Raw genomic sequence first — 26,959 nt, forward strand, 5'->3', positions numbered from 1 at the left:
ATGGAATATATATATATATAATGGAATGCTACTCAGCCATAAAAAAGGAATACTACTCAGCCATAAAAAAAGACAAAATCGTGTCATTTACTGCAACATGGATGGACCTTGAGGGTATTATGCTAAGCAAAATAAGCCAGACAGAGAAAGACAAATACCATATGATTTCACTTGTATGTGGAAGATAAATAAACACATGGATAAAGAGAACAGATTAGTGGTTACCAGAGGGGAAGGGGGTGGCAGAGGGGCAACAGGGGTAAAGGGGCACATATGTATGGTGATGGATAAAAACGAGACTATTGGCGGTGAGCACGATGCGATCTACACATATAATACTGATATATAATATATAAACTGATATATGATAATGTACACCTGAACTTTATACAATGTTATAAACCAATATGACCCCAATAAAATAAATTTAAATGCAAAAAAATTTTTTTAAAAGAAAGGAACACAAATGAATTTAACAATTCTCTTACACAACAAAAACTCTCAAAGTGACTAAACCCTCCCCTCAACACAAAACTAAATTCCACACTATTGAAAAGAGATGTCTCTAAAACCAAGTAACCCATACCCAAAAAAAGTTTAAAAATAAAAGAAATGGAGAAAGACATGACAGGCAACTTAACAAAAAGTCAGGATCACAATATTGTTATCAGAAAAGTAGAGCTCAATGTTCATAAAAGAAGCCTTAAAGAAGACAAAACAAATCATATTATAAATGATAAAATGCATAATGAAAAATATTAGATTTTTGTGCATCAAGAAACTTAATTGAAATAAATTATATTATATAGCTATTGAGGAGAAAATTAATAGTAGATAATTTAATACACTTAAATCTTTGACTGGAAAAGTGAATAAAAATTAAGACAAGAAAGATGTGAATAATATAAATTAATTATGTTGATTTAACAGATTCGGTACCCTACAATAAGGGGACACACTCATGAGTCATAAAAATTGATCTTTTATTAAGCCACAATGAATACCTCAATAAGCTGCAAAAATAAATGTATAGATCACATTTCAGATCATAATGCAATAAAGCTAGAAATTAGAGTTTCAAGTTTTTAAAATACCAACTTCTTAGAAATTATTAACACTCTCCTAACTAACTATTGAAAGTAAAAATCAAAATCATTATTACAAATTATTTCAAGAATAATAAAATTTGAGACTTCTACATATTGAAATATACAAGATGTAGCCAAAGTTGTACACATATTAAAATTTATAACTTCATTATTATTATTCAACAAGAAAAAGTGGAAATAAATGGATTAAGTACTGAAGACAAGATATTAGAAAAAGAATAAACTGATATGAACAAAAATAATAAATCCAAAAGCAAAAATTAATGAATTTGATTGATAGAAACATTATCCAAGGGACGTTAAATTTAAAAAAAATACTTCTAGAAAATCTAACTGAGAAAAAAGCTAAAGCGAATGCAAAACATTAGAAATGAGAAAGACTCTTTTTTTCCACCATAAAGAACACTTTGTATCACCCAGGCTGATAAATTTTTAAAATCTTATTGAAATAGATTATTGTCTAGGAAAAGATAAATCAACAAAAGTCACTTAAAAAGACATAAACTTGACTATTCCAATAGTGAAGGAAGAAACTAAAATAAAAATTTGAACCGCATGTTGCATTATATGGCATAAATAATTTGCAATGTGTTTAAGAATGAAATTTAAAGTATAATTCTTAAGTAGAAGAAAATGTATGTGACTTTTTTTAACTTGAGATTGTACAATCCCTCAAGCATATAAAGAAAACAACATCTACATAGAGAAAAAGCCATCTACATAAAGGAAAAGAATCTGTAGATTTTACTATACTGAATTAGAATTTCAGTATAAAAAATATCTTTAAAATAAAAGGCAAATTTAAAAATTGGAATAATTGGTTTCAACACACATGACAGAAAAAGATATAATACCCTTAATATAAACAGGAATAAGAAATGGACAATCATTAACAGAGATATAAATAGCAAAAAAATATGAAATATGGTCAACAATGGACTGCATATACAATGGTGCTCCCATAAGATTAGTAGCATAAAGCCTAGGTGTGTAGTATGCTCTACCATCTAGGTTTGTGTAAGTATGCTCTTTGATGTTCGCACAACGATGAAATCGCCTAACGATGCATTTCTCAGAATGTATCCTTGTCATTAAGCCACACATGACTATATTTGCTTCTAGAGAACTGATCTTTTAAATGATAATTCCCAGTTTTGACAGAGGTGTAGAGAAACTGATACTCTCTACAGATGACAAACATGTAAATTAAGTCCTTTCTAGATGGCAATTTGACCATTTATATCAGAAACCTGAAAATATATTCTTTGACCAATGATTCTACTTGTAGTAATTTATCCTAATGAAATGAGTATACAAGACAATTTATTTAGAGAGATGTTCATTTGACTATTATTCATCATATAAAACATTGTTTACACTGTAAAGTTCCAATGATAAAGAATAACGTGATATATTCAGATGATGAAATATTATACAAGCATTAATTATATAGAATACTAAATGTCATAAGAAAAGTTTTATTACAGCTTAAGTTTTTAAAGCTCATTTTTTAAGAAAAGAGCACTGCAATGTCAATCATACATCATCACCATCTGGAAACATGTTACACACTCAGATTCCCAGGCCTCACCCAGGCCTGCTGAATCAGCCCAAGAGTGGCCCCAGGAATCTGGGTTTTCATGTGTGTGCGTGTGTGTGTGTGTGTGTGTGTGAGGAAGATTAGCTAACATCCGATGCCAATCCTCCTTTTTTCCTGAGGAATATCGGCCCTGGGCTAACATCTGTGCCCATCTCCCTCTACGTTATATGGGACACCGCCACAGCATGGCTTGACAAGCGGTGCATCAGTGCGTGCCCGGGATCCAAACCTGTGAACCCCAGGCCACGGAAGCAGAGCGCGCACACTTAACCACTACGCCACCGGGCCAGCCCCCAGGAATCTGCACTTTTAATATGCACCATAAATAAAGATCTGTATGTGACAGAAAAATAAAGACTGAAAGTATATACAACATGTTTATTTCTGGGTAGAAAGAAATAGACAATTTTCATTTGTCCTTTATGTGCATGTTTTGCATTTTCTATAATGAATACATGTATTACATTTATCAGTTTTAAAATTTTAAGTTCTTTAATGTAAATTAATAACACAAGGTGATCTGTGGTCAGATAAATAAACCTTAAGAACCAGTTTGTAGAGAAAAAAAATTAATGCGGAGAACATGAAGTGGTGGCCCCCAAGGTACATCTGAATCCTAAACATCTTTAATCCAGATGGTGTTTTAATATTTTAAAACGGATTGTCAACATTTAAAAATGGGGAGATTTCCCATAATAAATACTGACTTCCATCTTCTCTTGAGAAAAATAAAGACTCGGCCATATGGGGCCCAGAAGGGAGGAAATTATTGGAGTAGAGTGGCTCCTCCTAAGATGGGTGAGGGCTCTTTCGCTTACTACCGTCCTCACCATTCCCTAATGACCTCCCAATATGAGGTCAAAGCCAGTTGCCTCTATTGTCACACTTTCACTGTTGTTTGTTTTTCTAAACTGTTGGCCAGACTGTTTTTACATTACTTGCCTGATCTCTTAGGCATTTGAACCTAAGGTTTCGTGATTAAGCAAAAACCTAGTCAGCACGTGAAAAGTCGGGGAGGAAAATGCCACTACCAGCCCTTGACAGCTCTGAGTCTCAACCTTGGCTGCACATTGACATCACCAGAACAGCTTTTAAAAAGTCCCAAGACTCAGGCCACACCCCAGAGCAATGACATCAGCACTTCTGGGGGTGGACCTGGGCATCAGTGTGTTTAAAGGTCTCCCAGGGATTCCAATGGGTAGCGAAGGTTGAGAGCCACTGTTTCAGGGGAAAGGGTGCTGGTAGGGGAACCCAGACAGATATGAGGCTGAGAAAGGAGACAGTACTTAGGGGCAGCTGAGCGGTAGCAAGGAGTTTGGAGACAGCCTGGATTCAAAATCCTGCTCTTGCACATACTAGCTGTGCTAACTTGACTACAAGTTTACTTCTCTGGCTCTGCATTCTCATCTATATAAGAAGAGTGGTATTTCCTTCTTAGAGGATTGTTATGAAGATTAAATAGAATAAGGCCTGTAAAGAGTTCAGCACAGTGTCAGTGCTCGAAAAATGCAAGCCCTTGTGAATGCTATCAGTAAAACTGTCCCCAGTGCAATGGAGGGATGAAGGAGGAAGAGGAGGCCAAAGTTTCTCCTAATGGTTGGGCACGTCTGCTACATCCTTTATAATATTATCTCATTTTGTCCCTCAACAAATCTATCAGGAAAGTACTAGAAAGGGGTTAAGTGAGATGATGGAGATGAAAGTGTTTTCTGAGCCATAAAGACTTTCCTGATACAAAAGATTTTTAACGCCATTATTATTGGTCTCATTTAATAATAGGCCTCGTGAAGAGGGTCTGCAAGATTTTATCAGTGATGTTCCCTGTCTCCTCTCTTCTGGCCTGACATTTCCCCCTTGATCCATCTCCCTTCCTCACTCATCTGAAAAAATAAATAAGTAAAGTAAAAGCCCATAGCAAATGCTTCTTGACTTTCCCATCGCGTTGGCAGAGTGGAAAGCAAATACAATGAATGAGCCCCCAGGAAAGTCCCCGGGTTGGGAGAGGGAGAGTCTATCACCCAAAAGAGATTGCAGCTAACAGAAAGCCAGAAAGATTCAGGCAGGTGGGCTCCCACCAGGTGGACACCCATGCCCTCCTTCCCCTCTTCTTCCCCTGCCCTCTGTCCCCCCACCTCCAGGCTCAGGTTGGACAGCTGACTGGACTTGGACCTGCGCCTAGCACCAGAGAGGAAGCCCTTGCAGGAGGAAGGCCCCAGGCTCTAGTCTTAGCTCTGCTGTTTACCTCAGACAAGCCACTCCCTTTCCAGTGCCTTCCTCCTTTTCCTCATCTGTTAAATGGGAATAATAATCCCAGACCTCTCCACCTACCTCTTGTGGGTTTTATGAGGACTGTAGATGGATGGAAGAAAATGCATGACAATTCATATTTATGGACAGAGAAATTAGGCTAGGGAAATAAATCAGTACCAATGGCGTGCACGAACAGTGTCTTTCTGCAACATGAATGCATTCATCACCCCCTAACTTAATAATAGAGTTTCATGTAGCCTTGTGTGTTAGCTAAGGACTCATAGAATTTTAGATATCTGCAGGTTGTCAGGGAAAGCAGTTTGGGGCAGAGGGTCCTCTGAGATCTCTGAAATCCCCCCACATCACCCACTCCCAATTTGCCCATGTTAGGACCTCCTCCAGGGTGGCCCAGAGTCAGAGTAAACTGTTAATTCACTTCCAAGTTATAATCGTCTCTACGAGAGCAGCTTACATTTTTCAGTGCTCTTTCTTAAACTGCATCTTATTTTGGTAGTGGCCAGACCCTCCAGGGAAACAGAAGGCGTAGATCTTTGTCCCCTTGATAGGTGGAGGTAAAAATGCATGGCAGGATTGTACAAGGGTGAATGAAGTAAAATTATGAAGCACTCTGCACAGGCATGGCAAGCGATAAGGGCTCCCTGAGTGGTCAGGGTCAAGGTGGCCTCCAGCACTGTTAATTCTCCAGGAGCACACATTCTACTTGGCTCAGTCCAGAACTCCATTATCTTTTACCTGAGTGACTACAACAGCCCCTTAACTAGTTGCCCTACCTTCAGACTAACCCATGAACACATTCTCCACACTAGCTATCTTACTCAAGTCTGATCATGCCATTCCGCAGCTTAAAACCCTTTATTAGCTCCCCATTTGCCCAGGATCAAGCCCAAACAACTTAAAGCGGCTCATGAGTCCTGCACAATGAGGACACTGCCTCTCTCCTCCACCCCCAAACCCCTTCTCTCTAAGCTCCCCATGTCTCAGCCACTACCGCTTTTCTCTCGGCTTGCCCCAACATGCTGAGCTGCCTCTTGCTTCTGGGCCTTTGCACATGCTGTGCCCTACCTGGAACACCCCCCACCACTCTGACTACTCCCCCACCCCCCACTGACTCAACCTTTGACACTTTCCCTAACACTTATTCATCCTTCAGCTCTCAACTTAAATGTCACCTCCTCCAGGAGACTTTCCTGACTCTAGACAGGGACAGATGCTTCTGCTATATGCTCCTAGAGCAACTAGCCCTTCCTATCAGAGTGTATGTCATTCTTCAATTCCTTGTTTATCTGTTTGCTCCACTAGATGATAAGCCATGCATGGAGACGGATGATACTGAATCCTGAGAACCTAAGAAAGGACGGGGAAGGAAAGAGGGATGGAAGGAGGGAAAGCAGGAAAGAAAGAAGAAATCGCCTTATCTATCTTTCTTATGCGGGCCCTTGCTTTGTCTCTATATTCAGGTTTATTCTTCATCTGACCTCTGGGAAGATACGAAGGGTAGGGAACCACCCCCAACAAAATGAAACAGAAAAGCATCATTTAAAACAGCAGTTAAAGCATAAAGATTTATTCTTTAAAAATCACTCTCTGTACCTGAGAAATGTACCCATGGAAATCAAGAAAAATTCAGAATCAAGATTCAGAGTGTTCTCTAAGTCAAAGCTTCCTTCTGAGAAGGCTCCTTGGAATGGACAATTCCTCAGAGAGAGAGAAACAGAGAAGCCCGAAGCCCTGGCTGAGATACTCACAAGTTATCTCAAGGATGAGGCACAATCACCCCTCTTCCTTTGCATCTCATGGTAACCATCGGGGATCCCACCTGTCCCTAGGGGTTACATGTCCATTTCCACCTGCTACACTATGAGCAACTGAAGTCACGACCCAGGCCTGGCTATGTGTGTCCTCAAGACTCAATACACTGCCTGGCACATACTACATGCTCCAGGAATGTTTTCTGTGGGAATGAATGAATGACCTTTACTCATGCTCCACTTTGAGTAAAATACCTGTGTCATTCATTCTTTCAATGCATATTGACCTGTGCCTGTACAGGTAACAAGACAAACGTGATTCCTCACCTGATGGAGTTTATGATCTGTTTGAGAAGGCAGATATTAATCACATAATCCCAAGTGTGGTCAGTGTTAGGAAAGAGACATTCACTGTGAACTGGGAGCCTTCAAGAAGAGTAAGTTAAAGCTGAGAGACCTGAAAGTTGCATGGGATGTAGCCGGGCAAAGGGAGGGGAGGTGGCAGAGAAAGTTCCAGGAAATGGGCAAAGTATATGAGAAGGTCCCAGATGGAAAAATGGGGCCATGAAAGCAGCTCTGAGTGGAGACCAGATCCCCCAGGCCTGAGAGCCAGCACAGTATGGTGCAGGGGTCTCCACACTTGCCCCAGCAGGGCAGCCCTTTCTTCTAGTAAAATCCTCTGTGGAAGGCATTAACATAAAATATAAAAGAACTACTCTGGTTAGAGCCACTGCTGTGTCTGCCAAGGAAGGCAAATATCTTAGCCCATGGCTTCTCAAACTTACAAATCTCCTGGGGATCCTGTGAAAAGGCAGATTCTGACCAGGAGGCCTAGGGTGGGGACCAAGATTCTGCATTTCTAACAGCCCCCAGGTGCCAACACTGCTGGTCCACCCACATCACTTTGAGCAGCAAGATCCTAACCACTTATCAGGCAGCTAACCAGGACCCAAGAGAGAGCAAGGGACGTCTGTTGCCCTCTCCAGATCTAAAGAGAAGCCTGTGGGGTGTGTTTTCTGTGCACGTGTGGGTCTGTAGGTAAAGTTGAGACACTGTGAGCTGGGGGCCTGGACGTGCTGTTGTTATCAAGGTTGTTCGTGTACACATGCTCATCCCTGCTTCCATGAGTATGTGTGAGTGTGTTTCTTTAAGAAGTGTGCATGTGTGCATGTGTGCACACTTCAACAAACGCTCACAACTAGAACAAGACGGATGGGCACTAAAAATAGTTCCTGGGAGTTACAGCAGCATAATCCGGATTTAGAAGAAAATAAATTATTTGATCTGTCACTTTGATGTCAGCAGGTCACTTACAATCCACCCAACTCTTGCCCTGTTATTTTAGTGCCACTGATGAGAGAGGGAGAGATACTCAGAGCAGCTTCTTGGGAGGGAGGGAGGGCACGGTGCCTCATAAAAGGATTGTCTCTCCCCCCAAAATGGCACAGAGTCGTAGGTGTCTGCGTCTGGAGAGCAGAGGGTTAAGACTGCCTCGGATTTCAGGACTAGTTGAACATCGGCCTGCCCAAAGCTATCCCCCCCACCACCTGTTACAATGCCTGAACCTACATTATTGGAGTTTGTGCTCTTGTAATCTAAAGATTTCCAGCCTAAATGATTTTCAGGCTTCTGTATGGGATAATACTTTAAGCTTTTAGCATATAATTCTTTACGGAATTTGAAGACCAGTAAGTGAAAGTAATGCCTTATGGAATGAGAGCCTGGATATGAGCCACTGGTTTTGTAAAACTGCCTCAGAGCAAATATGATCCTTGGTTGTGCAAAGAAGAGTAGAGGGTGCAAATTAAAAGAGATGATGATTCCAAAGAAATTCACGGCTTCAGAATCCATGGAGCAGCCAGAGTGATCCTAAAAGACAATCTCTGTCATGCCTTGCCACCACTTAAAGCCCTGTAGTGGTTGGCCATTGCTCTTAGAAGACCCAAGTCCTTCAAATGACCTGTGAAGTCCTGCACCACACAGCCCCAGTCAGCACTCTAGCCCATCATCTCCCGCTGCTCTCTCCCTCGCTAACTACGCTCCATCCATGTTGGCTTGCTTTCGGCTCCTACCACATGCCAAGCACCTTCCCCTCCTCAGGACCTTTGCACAGGCCGTTTCCTCTGTTTAGGTTGCTCTCCTCTCCCTCTTCACCTGGCCAGCTCCTTCTCACCCTGCAAGCCTCAGCTTAAATGCTACTTCCTTACTGAAGCTATCCATGATTCTGTGATTCCTCAGTCTGTGCACCTGACCATCTTCTTCTGCTCCGCTGTAGTAGTAGTAACAATACTAATATTTTCTTAGTGTTTACAATGTGGCAGGCTTGATTCTAGGCACTTCTCATTTATTAACTCGTAATAACAACCCTAATGAAGTAGTTATTATCACTTCCCCCCATTCAACAGATGGGGAAACTGTGGACCAGAAAGGTCAAATAATTTGCCCGATGTCAGCAAATGGTAAATGGCAGAGCTGGAATTCAAACCCAGAAGCCAGGACCAGGTGTTATTCACCACTCCATCACCAGCACCCGGCACAATGCCTGGCACATGGTAGGCACTTAATTAATATTTGTTAAATGAATAATTGAATGAGTAAGTCAGGGTGGGACCAAAGGAGTGACGAGATGTCTAGGGATTCCATGTTAAGAGAAATGGCTGAGGATGACGGGAATGCTTAGCTGAGAGAAAGAATGCTAAGCTGACCTGAAAATTGAGAAGGAAATAGATTTCTTCTGAGTGGCTGCAGAGGACAGAGCCAGAAGCAATTGCTAAAAAAGTCACAGAAAGATTTCAGCTCAATGAAAAGACCATCGCTCAGTGTTATGCCAAAATATAGAGTGCTCCCCTGAGGTAGTCAGGCAGAGGCTGGATAAGCATTTGACAGGAAGGGACCTGCAGAGACTCACGCCTCAGATGGGATCCAAATTGGATCGTTTCTGCATGTCCCTCCAACCCTCATACTCTAAGGACCCGTGAGTCCCACTTGCCCCTTCCACCCCTCATTCCCAGAAGTTCCAAAGAAAAAAATTTCAGCCGGGAAGTAAACTCTCAGAGGGTGTCATAATTTGCTCCTAGCTGAAAATAAAAAGAAAGATGAACTGGAGTCTTAACAAATACAATAGAAAAGGGAGATTCGTCCCCCTGGTAAGGGCCTTGCAGCCCAGTGACGGAGGGAAGTCGGGCTCAGACGAAACAATGAGACCCTCTCCTAACCCACCAAAGCCATACCATGTAATTGCACTACTCCACTGCCCTGCCTCTCTCAGAACAAAGCACTGCTCTGAGGGCCGGAAGGGCCATCTGGGTTCCTTGAAGCAGAGGCTAAATAGTTTTCATTTGCATTTAATTGAATAGACAGAAGGGCACATCTACTTGATGAGCTGTAAGGGCCTTCCCCATTTATATTTTGATTTTGTGAATTGAATTGGATTGAATCATAGCATGTCAGAACTAGGAGGGAATTTAAATCACCCAATCCAATCCATCTGCTTTATAGAGAAGGAAACTCAGGCTCAGAGTGGGGAGGTGGATTGTCCAAGGTTGCAAGGTATATTGGTAGCAACACTGGAACTCAACCCCTTGTCTCCCAACCTCTCATCTACAGCTTATTTTTTTCTAATTCCCCAAGACTGTTTTCTCAGAGTTGGTGCTTTCTGAGGTCAGGCAGGCCCCGTTGTTATCGCCCAAGGTGGGACCTTCTGCTCGCCGCAAGACATGCCAATAGTCAAGAGGCAAGGTGCTAGGAGAAAAAGGACTTTTTTTTATTACAGCTTGCTAGCAAGAGGGAAGGTGGCCGACTCATGTCCAAAAGAACCATCTTAAGGGGGCATGAAATCTTACAGCAGCTATATAGGCTGGTGGGTTATAGGGGAGGGGATTAGGAATGTTGATCCTCTGGCGTTACAGACTGGGCGTCGCCACACCAGATCTTTCAGTTTTCATTGATGATGGCTACCAGCACAGATTCTCTGTTCGGGGGTCATCACATTCCTAAGGAACTCAAAAGAACAAAGTCATCATCTTATCGCAGCTGGGAGGTACATGCACAAGCAGGGGTCGTAAAATCTACAGAGCAGTCAGATCTCCTGGAGGGTGCAGATCCAGCTGGGTTAGTTTGTCAGAGGTCATTCAAAGTTACAACAGAGTTTTTCTTTTCTACTATATGGCTTCCCTCATGTCAACTTTGTCTTGAGCCGGTCTCACTGTGTGTCCAGCTTCCTTTGTGTCACCCCCATGGAGAGCCCGTAGCACAGTTCTACTTGGTGGAAGCTCCTCTTGCAACCAGGAATTAACTCCTAACTCTTAAACAATTTTTTCATAAGGACCAGGTGATTTCTTTCCTCTCCTTGAGGCCAGAGGCTCTGGAAACAGGAGCAGAACTAGAGGGTATGTGCCCAAATGACCTACCCAGGACACTGTCTGGCATTCTCATGTATATTTGCGGGCTGGATTGGTGAATTGGCTCTCATTATAGCACTGGAAAAAAGGAAGATCTAGAATAAGTAAGCAGGAGGTAAACTTAAAGATCTCCCAACCCAGTGATTCCCCAGAAAACAAGTCCTGCGCCTGCCGTGGTGACTTGAAAACATAAGGAAATGTGTAATGATACTTGTATGAATGCGTAGACACCTTTCCTGAGGAAGACCATCCTTTATTCAGAGACTACATTTGTAGGATCCCAAAAAGGAGACCCCAACTCCAGTCTCGGGAAGGCGCGGACCCACAGACACAGAAGACCGAGCTTGATGCAAACGCAAGAGGTAAGAGGTTTATTAAGCGGAGCTCCGGGTCTTAAGCGGAGCTCCGGGTCGACACCTATCTCTCGCAGGAGACAGAGGAGTCGACCCCGAACCTTAAAGGGCAAGCTCTTTTATAGGATTCGGAAGCATAAAGCGGGAAAATGTTGGCGCGATCTTACATGATTGGCTAATTTAAACAGTTACATTTTATGGCGCGAATTGCTATGGCGCGAAGCGATTATCAGGTTACACACACGCGTTCCCATCTGGACCCCCTCCACCCCGACCCTCCCAAACTTATCCCTCTGGAGCACTCTCTTGTTCTCAATTCTTCCCCGAACAGTTTAGGGTGGGTCTTTCATGAATAGAGTCAGTCAGGATCGATAAACGTTCCCTCCTATACCAGGAATCCTTAGGGTGTGAAGGTGCCTGTCTCTAAGGTAGTAACTTTTAAATTTTTAATATAATTTACTTCCTTCATTCCCCACTTCTTCTTTTGTCTCTAGTTCTAATCTTAGAACTTAGTTTTCGGTGTCTACTATCAGTGGCTCATTGCGTGGGAGAGCTTGGTAATGGCGTTGGAGCATCATAGCATGCACTGCATTGACCCTTTTTCTTATGAAAGCAGTAATTCTATTGAAAACACACGGTCCGAAAACTAAGAGTAGACAAAGAATCAGCAAGGGTCCTGCTAGGGAGGATAGTAAGGTTGTCATCCAGGGGGACTTAGTGAACCAGGATTCAAACCAGCTTTGTTGCGCCTCCCTGCTTTGCTGCCTCATGTCTAATCTTTTCTTTAATCTTTGCATTGAATCTTGGACTACCCCTGTGTGATCTGCATAGAAACAGCAGTCTTCTTTAAGGGCCGCGCAAAGTCTTCCCTCTCTTAAAAACAGCAAGTCTAATCCTCTTTTATTCTGGAGCACTATTTCAGACAGGGAGGTGAGGGACTCTTCTAATTTAGAGATGGACTGTTCTAAGGTCCTGAGGTCTTTATCTATAGCATTGCTCAAGGCAGTTAATCCCCTTTCTCCTGTGACTAAGGCCGTAGTGCCAGTCCTTACGCCCGCGGCAATTCTCAGTCCCAGGAGTACAGCCAGGGTGAGGGATATTGGTTCTCTTTTCTATAATCTGGATCTCTGGTCAAATTCATCCTCGAAACTATTGGCAGTATGATAATAAATTCTAGGCACCAACTGCACAAGCACGCAAATTCTTGTGACGAATTGAATACGCCAGTTGAGATGCAGGGGGTCAGGCCTGTGGAGCAAGCCCACCACCTATTGGGCCCTGGTATCAAAAAATAACCAGGAGTGGTCGGAAGGCTGACTTCAGTCTTATTATATAGAGCCTGGTAGCCCGGGGGAATTTTTCTTAAGCATAGTCCTGAACCGGTCCCCGATACATCCGTTAGGGTTATCCACTCTTCTTTGCCCCAAAGACAAGTCGTGTGGTCCGTGGTGTTATTATAGACCCCCATGGTGGCAATTCTTTTATAATAAGGGGGGCTGACTGCTAGGCATAGCCAGCATGCTTCAGTCATTCAGGGTTGGAGCCATTTAAGGCGTAGTAAGCTCCCCGTACTAAGTTAAACAGTCTGTGCCATCTTTGCCCAGTAGGTACTGCGGGAGGTCAAATGTCCTTCAGAGAAAACAATCAAGGTAAAGAGATATATTTCAGGGTGGCCAAATCTTGATCTCTCACAGTCCCGCCTTTGAAACTAAAAGTTTCATAGTCCTTTTGAAACTTAAAGAAGTTTCATAGTCCAGAAGCTGAGTTGGTAGATTGTTTCATCTCATTGAACACATTTCTTTTCTCAAGGTTACGCCTATATTATGGTATCAAGTCCATCAGCTTCAGTTTGTAAGGCTTCAGGAAAAAGGGCAGGTTCAGTTCTCAGTGATTCCAAATGAAAATGATGGAAAAAATCAAAAACGTTAGTTTGGAGATCTGTAGCCAGATATTTCAGGAGACTGGAAGAAATCAGGATCCAGTCTAGTCAACAGATATAAAAAATAAAAACCTCAAAAGACAATTAACAAAACTAGGATCTAATATCTGCAGATGTATACTATAGTTTTTACTGAAATATAATTTTTTTCTCTAAAATCACCCTCATTTTTATTAAGATAGAGTTGGCCCAATTATTAACATAAGTACAGCAAGAATAGCAATTGATCACATAGGCTCTTTTAAATCTGCTTTGCTGGAACTTTTATAAGGAATCTCACATTGAACTTTAAAGGCCTCTCGAGGCCAGGAAAGCCAAGCCAAGGATTTTGTCACCAGACTTTGCCTGCAATACCTATAAATTTGGGTGAATTCCTCTATTCCGAGGTTTCCCCAAAATATTTCAAGGTTCCTTGTACCTGCCAGATAAGTGACATTCTTTACTTATCCTGGTAAGTGCTGCTTGGAACACAAGGTACCAGGCCAATATTTCCACGTGGCTTTATTCCATAAAGTCCAATCTTCATTCCTCAAAAGCTGTATGGTTATATCGCAAATATGATGTTCCAGTCATAACCTTGGTAATATAACCAGTTTTTCCAATTGTGTCCTGTTACAAGGAGAACAGATTCTTATTGAACTTATGCAAATAACTATATTGCCATGAAAACAATAATACTCATTAAGAGTTTCCAAATTCGAGGGATCAGATAGAGAGAAAAAGATAAATATTTCAATTTTACTTACAAAAGTATTATTTACCAAATTGCTATAAGTCATAGCTAGCTCAGGAGAAAAGAGAAAAAGTTTTTCTTAAATCTGAAAAAACAAAACATTAAAAATTCAGCAATACTTCAAATGAAAAATCATAAAAATTATAATCAGTTCATTCAGTCCTGTGTAATCCATTTTTGATCCCAATCTTTTGTTAGCAGCTTCATGAAGTTATCAGTCTTTCCAACAGATTTCTGTAATTTTTTATCAAGTTCAGTTTTATGATCAGAAAGTTTATCAGAAGTCTGTACTTCAGTGTAAATGTCAGAGTCTTTTCTATGAATTTTTCTGAAGTTGAAACATTTTGCAAAAGCATTAGAGCAAAGAAATAAGTCTGTACCTCAAAATGGCAATTGACAGAGAAATTTGGTTAATTTTGTGACATACAACACTTTAAAATAATAATAACCAGAATTATGACTGATAACCAGGACAGATCAGCATTTCAGTAATGTTGTACAATTTTAAAACATCTATATCAATAACATTTATCCATATAATAGCACCTAAGCAGACTTATCATCACTTGTCTGACAATCCTTTTCATGTAATTTAACATACTGAATCAGCCTAATAAGTTTAGTATCTTTCCCCTTATAGGAAGAGAGCAAATTTCTTTGAGAAGTTCCAGGGCCCTTTGAAAATTCCCAAAGAAAAAAGTAAAAAAGACTTTAAGATATGAATTTTGGGGGAGCTTGTCAAAAATATAAACAGTCAAAGCAAACATAGCATTAACAGTCCAAAAAGCCTTAATAGAGAGACCTCAGTCTTTTGAACACAGGAAATTATTTTAACAAAACATAGATTTTTTGTCTTTTAGGTAGACTTACTCAAAGGTAAAGAAAAATCTTTTGTAACCTCTTTATCAAGTTTAAGAAAATTATCCTTTTAAGAGAAATAAGACCAAATTATAATTTTGTACCAGCTTACTTTTGATATTAAAACTCATTTACTTAATTAAATTTATTTTAATCTTAGCCAACTTGACCATGTAAAAACTCTTTTTTCAGAATTCCTCTTTCACAAACTCATAACTTTCTTTTTACATTCAGAATTTGTCCCATGTCTTTCTTTTCCCTTCTAGTACTTGAGGACAAATTTATCTTTCTTAATCGACCAAACAAAACATTTCCATTTTTTTTTTTTTTTATACATCTTACTTTTCTTGTACACAGACATATTTTTTTAATTTTTTTGTAGCTTTAATCACATATATTAATTAGAAATTTTAACCCTTATTGACTTTGACTTCTAAGTAAAAACTAAGTAAGCAGTTATAAACTTTTTACATTAGCATTTTGTGGATTGGAAAATTTATGAACACTTCATAACTTCTAGAAATATGTTATTTTATAGTACAATCTTTTAATAAAACACATGTTTACCAATAGACCTAAAACACCTTTTAGTTCTCCTGCAATGAAAAGCCAAAAGTAGACAAACGTACATTCAGCAATCAATGTCCAACATCTTATCTTATTTGGAAATGATGATACTCAGAGAATTTCCATCATAAAATTTAGCAAAACTCTAAAGTTTTAAGTTACCAGAAAGAGTTTGGAAGCTGTAACCACCATAACACATAATTATTGTGTAAAGTTCATCCAACGTTTATCTTTTTTACAACTATTTAGTTACTTATTTTCAATAATTATTTAGATTGCCTACAAGACTTTATAAGACTTCAGATAAAATTAGCCATCATTTAAATTATTATTTTTGTTAACCAGTTCTGTAATAGAAATAACATCAGTTTTTTTCTACAAAATTTCATGCAGTTTTTATCACTTCTTATACCTTTAAACACAGTCATCACTAAGATTTTTATCAATAGGTCTTGGTCTTATAATCTTGGACCAGGGGAGCATTCCCAGTCAGACATTCTAAAACATATTCAGGCAAGGTTGATGCAACCTCTCTATACAAAATCAGCTCAAACATTCCAACCTTTATGATCTCATCAACACTTACACTTTTACATGTTCTCAACTCAACTGCAACCTGAGTCAAGGTCTCAAGACTAGTCAAATTTTTTCCTTCCTTTTTCTAGCCTTAATTTTTAGGTACCAATTAAGCAATTATGTGAGAGCTCTCAAAACATCTTTTTTTCCCCCAATTTAGAAGTTTTTTCAATTTAAAGGATCCGTCGTCTGGCCATTGACAAGTAGGATCTTCACTTGTATATTTATTCTAATAGTGACTCGAACCAATAAGCCTTTTTAAGGAAAGACCCGGAGGTAACTTTCTACGCTTAGAATAAATCTTTCCCATGGATGCAAGAGGTGTCCCTGGTGAGGGCGCAGATGATGTAGCCCCCATGATCCACAAAATTCACTCCCAAAGATATTCAGACTCCCCTGAGAGCTTGGCCCAGCCGGACAGAGACAGTTCGGAACCCCAGTGTACTCGACTGGCCACCAAGGTGCACCCCGGTAAATGCACCTTCCGTATGGTGGAGACCAAGGAGAATATTTTCACTGGTCACAAAGCCAAGTTTTCTCAGGACACAGAACAAGACAGAAGGAAAAACCTCATCCGGTTTTTTTTTTTTTTCTTATGTGCACAATGACAGCTTTAGCCACGCCTTAGGTCTCTTGGAGCCAGAATAATACCTGGGGGGGAGGTGCCGCAGGGTTGGGGACTGTGTGCTTTTACAGAGTACCTCGTCGTTGCACGGACATTTTCTTGCAGTTGGCGGGGGACCTGTGTCACCTACCCCGTTCCGTGACCCAACTTATCCTGTCACGGGAGTCTTCTGAAAGTGGCGAGCGCCCTAATGGCTCTTAACTGCTCGACCCGCGCCCACTTAAATTTGCGGCCTTTTTGGCTTCCAAGATGCCCTCGGCAATGACCTTCACTTCATGTGCATAATAACCCACGGCAAAGTTTGTAGACGCCGGTCTGGTGAGACCCGCAAACTCACCAGTCTGTGGGGCCGGCCCGGACAGCAGGCTAATAGGGCCTATGCCTGCGTCCTACCCTATGGTATTTCTTTTTTATGACAAAAGACACAGACAAAAGAGAAAAACAGAGACTACCTTTGGGAGGAAAAGGGATCAAGATCAAAAACCAAGAATACTCTACCAAATTTAAACCAAGAGTCACTAAAAGCCCAAGAAACTAGTTTCCCAAATATTTTCTCCTGCCAATCTAAATTTAGAAAGAGAAAAGAATTCTCACCATTTCCTTCCGCCGGACTCCGCAGATAGAGATTCCGGGAGGCTGACGTGGTAAGAGATCTTACCTTTTTGCCGGCTTTTGTCAGGCGTTCCCGTATCTCATCATCTGCAGTAGTCCAGGGAGAAGGCAGGTCCTCCAGCTGTAGGATCTCATCCCGTCAAATGAGGTCCACGTGACGAACAAAAACAGAACAACGAACATCAAAGACACACCAGAACATAAACAATCTCGCCCGGTTGGCGTCTCTACAAGCCAACCTAAGGCGGCTTCAGATGGGAGGGGTTTTCGTGTCCTCCCTGGGAAAAAGAGTGCCGTTTCTTTTTCCACCTGAAGGGGGGTGGTCAGGCTTTCCTGACTCCCTTGTCCCTGGGGCGTCCCCAGGGTTGCAGCCTGCAGTTCCCAGCACGTCTGCCACTGCAGCCGCTCGGCCCTCAGCGGCGCTGAGGCCCGAGGCGGCGGCTGCCCAGATACGGAGACCAAAATAATGCTTCGCTGCGCCGCACACACTCACACACCCAGTCACTCAGGCTTACCTCCAAGGGGTCTTCGGAGTCTGGGGTGACCGCGCAGATCCCGGACGAGCCCCCAAATGTAGGATCCCACAAAGGAGACCCCAACTCCAGTCTCGGGAAGGCGCGGACCCACAGACACAGAAGACCGAGCTTGATGCAAACGCAAGAGGTAAGAGGTTTATTAAGCGGAGCTCCGGGTCTTAAGCGGAGCTCCGGGTCGACACCTATCTCTCGCAGGAGACAGAGGAGTCGACCCCGAACCTTAAAGGGCAAGCTCTTTTATAGGATTTGGAAGCATAAAGCGGGAAAAGGTTGGCGCGATCTTACATGATTGGCTAATTTAAACAGTTACATTTTATGGCGCGAATTGCTATGGCGCGAAGCGATTATCAGGTTACACACACGCGTTCCCATCTGGACCCCCTCCACCCCGACCCTCCCAAACTTATCCCTCTGGAGCACTCTCTTGTTCTCAATTCTTCCCCGAACAGTTTAGGGTGGGTCTTTCATGAATAGAGTCAGTCAGGATTGATAAACGTTCCCTCCTATACCAGGAATCCTTAGGGTGTGAAGGTGCCTGTCTCTAAGGTAGTAACTTTTAAATTTTTAATATAATTTACTTCCTTCACATTCTTCCTTCTTTTATAGTCATTATATATCCCTTCTGTTATAAAATGGTGGTGGTAGTAGATGGTACTTGGTTTTGGGTTTTCTTTTTAATATTCTTACCAAAAAATCAAAGTTAACAACAAAGTTGACAACTTTGTGTTTGGGTACCCCAACTTTTTGGAGATTTTAGAAATCCATGAACGTTAGAAACTACTAATCTAAACCAGCCTTCTCTTTTTATAGGTGTGGGACCAGATGAATAGAAAAAAAATAAAATGTTTTCATGTTCTCAGAGTCGATTACAAACCAAATCCAAAGCTTGAGCATCCATGAAACTACTCCCACCTCAACACTAAAGCTGCCATGTGATCCTGGACAAGTTGTTCAACTTTGGGCCTTGAGATCCCCATCTGGAAGATGGGCATAATAATCCCTGCCCTGACTTCCTCACAGGTAGCAAAAGTGCATGCATGTGAAAGTGCTTTGAATGGAAGGGGTAACTATAATCAGCTCTGTGCGAACAACTGTAAACTCCAGTGCCTGCGGGCAGGCAGGCAACGGAAACACGTGAAGCAGAGGCCAAGTGTGACTAAAGGGGTAGCAGCTGCCACTCAGTCTCAGTGTGGAGAACACAACGAGGCGGGGAGTGGGGAGTGGGGAAAATTAGCCAGTCTAGCATCTGAAGAGAGGAGAGTGACTATCCCAGCCAATTTTTGCCATATAGTAATGAGGGCCTAGTATAACCAGATATTCTCATTTTCAAGGACACTAGAACTTTAAATTTTTATTTGCTATTTTTTGATCTTTAAATATTGACCACAAATTGAAACTTGAAAAATTATGAGAGATAAACAAAATAATGCCATATGTGGGCTGCCTGTATGTGAACCTCTGGTCTCAATGGTTCCAATTCTCTCTTTTTCTGGAAGCCCCAGGGCAGGGCAGATCGGTAAGTGCCAAAGTGCCCTTCATTGCCTAACAACAAGAACACAGCTCTGACAAACCTGAGCAACACCCACATGCAGTAAAGATCAGTCCCTGAGGATCTGTACACACATTTCTGAGTCGGGCGAGGGACAGCGCCAGTTGACAAAACACTTCATGAATTAGGATGACACGTGCTGTAAGGCTCTCCTCTACACTGCAACAATCGGAATCCTGGCTCTGAATTCCCTAACCAACTTGAAACACAATTTCCTCATCCTAAAAATGGGACCAAATATACATGTCTTGCCTACTGAAATAAGATATTGTATATAATTTGAGTAGAACAAGGATGGTAAACACATGGCAAGATTGTTATGTCTCTAACAGTGAAGATCATGGGGATGACCGTAACTAACAGTGAGCCAGGCACTGTTGTATATTAGGTATATTAATTAATTTAATCCTCTGGCAACCCAATGAAGTAGATACTATTATCATTAGCATTTTATACATATGAAAACTAAGGCACAGAAATGTTAAGTAATTGCCCAATGGTGCACAGCTAAAAAGTGGCAGAGCTGGGAGCCAACTGATTGCAGCCTTCCTTCCTGCTGAGCCTCAGAATCCTCATCAATAAGTGATCCAAGAAGCCACCACCAATTGGTCAAGTTGGATTAAAATCTGTTTTCCCAACTTGAGCCTAATTCAATGCGTGGCACAAAAGAGGTTCCATTACCCTTATTAAATGTTAGCTCCCTTCCTCTAACATCACAATTTGTTATGAAGATCAATCATAGGATGGGTACCAGGCAGGGTATCTCGACCTCAGCACCACTGACATTTGTTTGTTGTGGGGAGCTGTCCTGTGCACTTCAGGAAAAAAAAGTTAGCAGCATCCCTGTCTCTACTCACTAGATGCCGGTAGCACACTCACATCTCACTGCCTTTGCCCGCTGTGACAACCAAAAATGTCTTCAGACACTGCCAAATGTCCCCTGGGGGCAAAACTGTCCCCAGTTGAGATCCACTGGTGTAAGGTCTGATTAGTCAAATTCCCCCTCGTGGACCCACAGTGACTCACTCTGCTTTCCTTCGCTTCTCACAGCTGCCAAGCCCCACCCTGTATCGTGAGGTATCCCCACCCCTGACTGTGGAATGTGAGGCATCACCCCAGCCTCTCTGCTGTTCTGAAACAGACCCCCAAGAACTTCTCATATTAAGGGTTTCACTGTTAATTTCTGTAGGAAATGGATGAAGTTTTGGTAGTAACAAACAAGACAGGAATGGGGAACTAACAAAAGTTCCAGAATTCGCCTAACAGTAAAGACATATTATAGCACCTACCTCATAGGGTTGTTTGGAGGATTCAACAAAGCCCTGGCACATGGGAAGCACTGGGGTAAACAATAACTATTCATATTAACAACCTGAACTTATTATCCCTTCCTTCAACAAATACTCTCTCTATACAGACTAGACACCAGCAATTTTGTAACGGCTTTACTTACATCATTACCCCTAATACTTGCAAGGAAGAAACTATTACCACATGGGCAGTTTATAGATCAAAAAACTGAGCTTCGGTGAAGTTAAAAAACTTGCCAAGTGCAGGCTAGACAGTGGAGGAACACGACTCAAGCCTGCTGCCACCACGGTAAATGAAACACAGCTCAGTACCCTGAGAAGAGATTCACAGCCAGCAGCTCCGCCATTTCCTCTCTGGGGGCCTGGACCCCATAACTCAGCCTCCCTGCGGCCCAGGTTCCTCGTGTCTAAGACAAGGGGGCTGGAGGAGAATCCATCTGGCTCTCAAATTCCATAACCCTCATCTATTATCCCCTCTCGAATCGTCCTCCAAGACAAGTGATGGTAACTCATCATTAAATTAGGATTTAAAAAAATGCTGTTTAAGAAGAAAAAAGATTAACTCAAACTGAGTGTTTCCCATTATAAAACTCCATTTTCTCACTAAATACCGGATTAATGTTGTTTAAATTGCATTGCTGGAATGAGTAGGGGAGGGGAGAAGTAATGAACTCTGCTAAGCCTAAATGTTCATCAGCTGGGAAGAAGATCTAAATTAATGAGGAAGAAACACTGGAAAACAATCAAGTCAGGCCAGCTTTCTCTAGAATTATATTATTAACAAAATGCAATGAAACAGCAATTTATTCAAAGTGGAGAACAAAGGAGAACAACGAAGGAGAAAAAGCAGGGGCTTGTTTATTCGTAAAATCCCAGAAACGTGGGGTGGGAAGGAAATCCTGATGAGCACAACATCCTCCATAAGTGACCAAAATAATAGTAACGGCGGCTGTTAAGGACTTTACGTATATTTAAGGACTTTACGTATATTATCTCATTTAATCCTCATGATCCAGGAATGTGAGCACTATCTGTTTCATTGCCAGGTTTACTTCCTTGCCCACACAGCTAGAAAAGGCAGAGCCAGGATTTGAACCCAGATCTGATGCCAAATCTTATCCTCACAACCTCCATGCCATACTGCTTCCCTTTGGCTGGGCTCTGTTTGAATATCTCTGTTGCCAGGGTACCCACTACCCCATAAGGTGGCCCAATTCCATGGTAGCTGTCTCTTTGCTGCAAGGCAGCTTCTTAAGGGGAGCTGAATATGCCTCCTTGTTACTTTGTCCAAAAGACACTGACTCTTCCTCCCCCACCCCCAACCTGTGACCCTGGGGCCCCACAGAACCAAACATCTCCCTCTTCCCCACGGCAGCCCTTCAGAGATGATTTCAAGTCACTGATCGTCTGGATACTTCCCTTCTCTAGGATAAAAATCTCCCATCTTTTTTTCTTGTTCCCCATTTGGCAAGGTCTCCAGACCCTTCTTATCTCAATCACCTTCTTCAGGACACACACAAGTTTGACAATGAGACTCTTAGAGAACTGAACCCGGTTTCTAAGTGTATCCCAGCCAGAAGAGAATGAGGAAGGACCATCTCCTCCCTCATTCTAGGCTTGCTACTTCTGTTAATACACTCCAAGAACCCATTATCTGTATTGGCAGCCAGGTCACATATTGGCTCATGATGGCCTTGCTCCCAAACAGCTAAGACCTCTCCAAGTCTGTTTCAAAGTGGCCTTCTTGAGCCAGTGTGTGACTCAGCTCCACTGTTCAACCACAGTCGGCTCATAGCAGAATGCAAACAGATCCCACCAGACAAAACCACCAAGGAAATTCATGTGTCCTGCCCCATTCAAAATCCCTTTTTCTGTGTGAGGTGACTAATTGTTAGCAGCTGGTCCAATAGGAATAGACATTCTGTTAACCAATAAAATAATCACCACTGCTCATAAGCCATTAGGTCTTTATTTTATAAAGATTTTCCTATCAATAACAAAAACTACTATTTTGAGCACTCACTATAAGATAGGCAACAGGCAAGTTGATTGATAATGATAATCAATGCAAGTTTGGCATTATTATTTTCTTTTTCCAGATAAATAAACTGAGGCACAGAGGAGTTTAGTGACCTGCCCAAGGTTTCACACAACTACCTTAATGCTTTCTCTCCTATAAGCACCAGGTCTGAGATTCGAATCCAGGTCTGCTGGACCCAAAGCTCACACTTTTTCCACCAAAGCACAACAGCTTCTGAGTCAAAACGTCCAGCCCATCCTGGGCTGCCGAGTCTCTGTCTACTTATCTAACTTCCCATTTGATTGTCAAAAACATCCTAAGATCCTGGGAAGGGAGAGACCATGAGACTTGTCCAAGGTCCCAAAGACTGGTCTTCTTCTTGAGTCCTCATCAGCTATTCTCTCCATGTCTGGGATCCAGGCACAGAGGGCCCCTCGTCCTGCCGTATTAATCCATGCTCTTATTTCTGGCTGAGGCTCTCAGAGCTCAGAGGACCTCTGCCAGTCAGAGGGTTGGAGAGGGCCAAGTCACATCCCCCGCAGAGAACACCGATCAATCTCATGTCGACCCACCTGCTCTCAAAAAGAGCAGCTGATCAGCCACAGCTGATAAGAGGGAGGTAATTTAAAGGTCAAATGAAGGCTGGATGTCTACCTGCCCTTCTTTCATGACAAATGTGTCTGTGATGTGAGCCCCGTGAGATGGTGATATTTTAAGATGAGTGGCTTATCGGGAACACTGAATTCCCCCAGCCGGTGGCGGCCCCACTTTATAAAATGCAGTGTCCAGGATTACAAAAGGAAGCGAGATGGAGTGAAACGAGCATGGAAGGCAGGGACCCAGTACACACGCTGAGCCTTGGCATCGCTGATGGTCTGTGGACCTGTTGCTTGAGCCCTTTGAGTCTCACTTTGCTCATCTTTAAAATGAGGAGATTATAGGAACCACCGGCGTAATAATGCTGTAATAAGAACACAGACTTGCCCCCTGGGTTTCTAATCCCCTTTGGCCATATAGTGCCAGAGCTGCAAGAACCCTCAGAAGGCAACCAGCAGAACAGGTTATAATAGTGGAACCCTGTTCTCAAAAGGAATCTTATGTAGAACCCCAACATATCAAACTGACACCATCTGACCTACTGCTCTGGTTGTCATAGAGTTGGGGCTTGGAGACCCCCTATCCTCTCCCCCAGCAACCACCAGGACCTCTCTGAGAACTCAGCACACCAGGGAACAGTCTAAAGATCAGCCATGTAAGAGCCCATTTTACAAATGGGGAAACTGAGGCCCCGAGAAGTGAAGTAACTCAAAGTCTCAAAGTGAATTTAGGGCAGAATGCAGACTAGAACGCAGGACTGATGAGTCCCAGTCAAGTGCACCTTTTACCACAATATGCTGGGATGCCCATTCTTTCGCACTATGTAACTATATGTGTATGATATAAAATACGATGTTCTAGAAAGTGGCATCTCTTACCTCTGCTTCAGTTGAGGCTAGCCCACATTTATTTCTACTATCTGTTAATAGCATCAGCTAATGTTTATTGAGCACTCATTATTTGTCAGGCACGATGCTAAGCATTTTTATGTGCATTATCTCATTTAATACTCCCAATGAGCCTGTAAGGTAGCTGTTATTTTTATTCCCATTTTAGACATGAGGAAACTTAGGGCTAGAAAGATTAAGCAACTTGTTCAAAGCCGTAGAGCCAGCAACAAGTAGGGCCAGAGTCAAGTCGACAGGGCCTATACCAGCAACCCACATGCTCTCCCACCCAGGTACCATTTTCTTTGAAGAAAGGGACCCACAGCTCACCTATCATTTTTTGTGTATTTTTTTCAGTTTGAAAGGCCCCACTCTGAGAGAGAGGAGCAGCACCTCGGCTTCTCTTCTCTCCAAGCTCCTCGCCTTGTGTCTGAGGTGGGTCAGTCAGCTAACAGGTCGATCACCTCCCCGAAATGAAGTGGGTGGCCTTTTGCAGGGGCCACCAGTTGAGGGTCTCACCAAAACTGTGCCCTCCACCCGCCTGACACAGGCTAGTGACCTGATGGGTCTCCCACTGTCACTGAGGCACTGCCACCAAGGCTCCCACCAAGACCAGTCAGGGCTCCCCAGAGCCCAAAGCAAGTGGCAGCATCTCAGCCTCCTCCGTGTGTCTCTCCCCTCACCCATGTCACCTGCAGCTGTTTCACCTGCAGCTGTTTCACTTGCAGCTGTTTCACCTGCAGCAGTTCTGCAAGACAGACGAGACAACTGAACCCTCAGTGTGCACACCACTTCTCTGGAGTCACACTAAGTCACCGTCAGGCCCAAACCTCAGCTTCGGAACAACCTACTTTCCACCAACCAATTCCTGCAGCTTTTGCTTGTCCCTGGTCTTTTCTGCCTTGACCCCAAAAACGCCGGCTCTGCACCAGGCTGCTGAGACAAAGGCTATATATAAATGCCTGGGCCCTGACGTTCCTATTTCAGAAGGAGTCGATACACTCCTGCTTAGAGGTCTCACTCAACTCCCCAAGCTTGCTTGGGACCTGAGCGACTCGGTGCCATTGGAAAGGATCCAAAAAGGAGACACTAGATAGACATCCTCTGACCTGAAACCCAAGTTAGCAGGAACAGCTGGGGCGGCAGATCCCAGCCAGCTCTACCAGTGCTGTCCAGAGCTCCTAAAGGAACTCAGGTGTCAGCTGAATCATTCTACAACTGTGTAACAAAATACAGTCCCAAGAAGAACAGTGTAGGGTGATACTTAACGGCAAGGAACAATGTTCATGATTGTCAAGTGGAAAAACCCTGTACGAAAACATAGCACATTTCATTTTTATACTTTCAAAGCATATACATGTGTGCACATGCAAATAGAATACACATACTTTTAAAAAATTAAAAATGGGATGTTATTGTATGAACTGTTTTCTAGTGTGCTTTTTCACTTAAAGTAGCATAAACATCTTTCTGCACATGCACGTACGTGTCTGTGCACAAACCTCTTCAGTGTTAGATTACCAGTGATTTTGTTCTTTCTTATTTCCGTATTTTTGGTGGACAGCTGTTGGTTTTGCACACCCACGTGCTACTTCCCCTTTGGGGAACTACCCATCCTGCCCAAACCATTGTGGCAGGGCAATCGTACTGCTCTTGTCTGCACCCCATCCCCAGCCCACCCCAGAGACTGTCACATGACCCAGTTAGCCAAGCAGAGTTCTCTGTTACCCTGCACATAGGGGACGGTTCAGAGAGAGTTCATGGCCCAGTCTGAGCCCCTAAGACTTAATATCTGATCATCATAAGAAAGAGGGCCTTGCCCTTCCTCTGAAATTTCTAGCTGAAAGGATCATAAGCCAAGAATTGTTGGGAGACTTATTATGACACTTCTACTATTTAGAGAAATCCCGCCTCAGACTGAAGGCAAGACAGAGCAGGAGGTAGAGCCAGGAAATGGAGAAAGAGCTCTAATGACATCATTTGAGCTTTTGGATTCAGTCATGTCTAAAGCTGGAGACATACATGAAACTCCTAATCATGGGGTCCAATAGACCACTTCTTAAACTAATGTGGATTGGATTTCTATAATAGACCTAACGTATATGTTTTCTAATAAACAACTATATGTGTATTACTTTTTATGACCAATGCTAAACAAACCCATTCATTCTTCAAGCTATCAAGTATATTCCTCAAAGCTCTCTTCTTTCTCTTTATAGCACCAATTTTGCACTCCATACTCCCACATATTGCTAATTAGTTCATTTTTCATATGTCAGAACCTCCCCAAAGTTCCTTGAAAGAAGGAGCTATGTCCACCTTAGTCTATGATGCCCAACACCATGCGTTGTTCAAAGTAGGAGCTCAGAAAGCCCTGCCTCACCCCACCCATCTGTCACCAGCAGACATGCATTTAGCTTAGAATTCTACTGGGGGATAAGTTGCCGTACAGCATTCTCACTGTCTCATTAAGTTCATAAGAAGAGCACTGCCTGGGATTTGGGTTTGTGTTCATGTATAGAAGGATCACACCCAAAATCACTGAATGTTAGAGTGGAAAGAAATTTCAGCCATCACCCAGCCCAGTGGTTTTCAACCAGGTTCTACAAAGGCCTAGGGCTGTGTAAGGATGTCAGAAGGCAAGAGCCCAGAAGTCTGATGAGAGAAGC

Source organism: Ceratotherium simum, chromosome 4 (assembly GCF_057802395.1).
Source record: "Ceratotherium simum simum isolate JZ-2026a chromosome 4, ASM5780239v1, whole genome shotgun sequence".
Taxonomy (NCBI): Eukaryota; Metazoa; Chordata; class Mammalia; order Perissodactyla; family Rhinocerotidae; genus Ceratotherium; species Ceratotherium simum.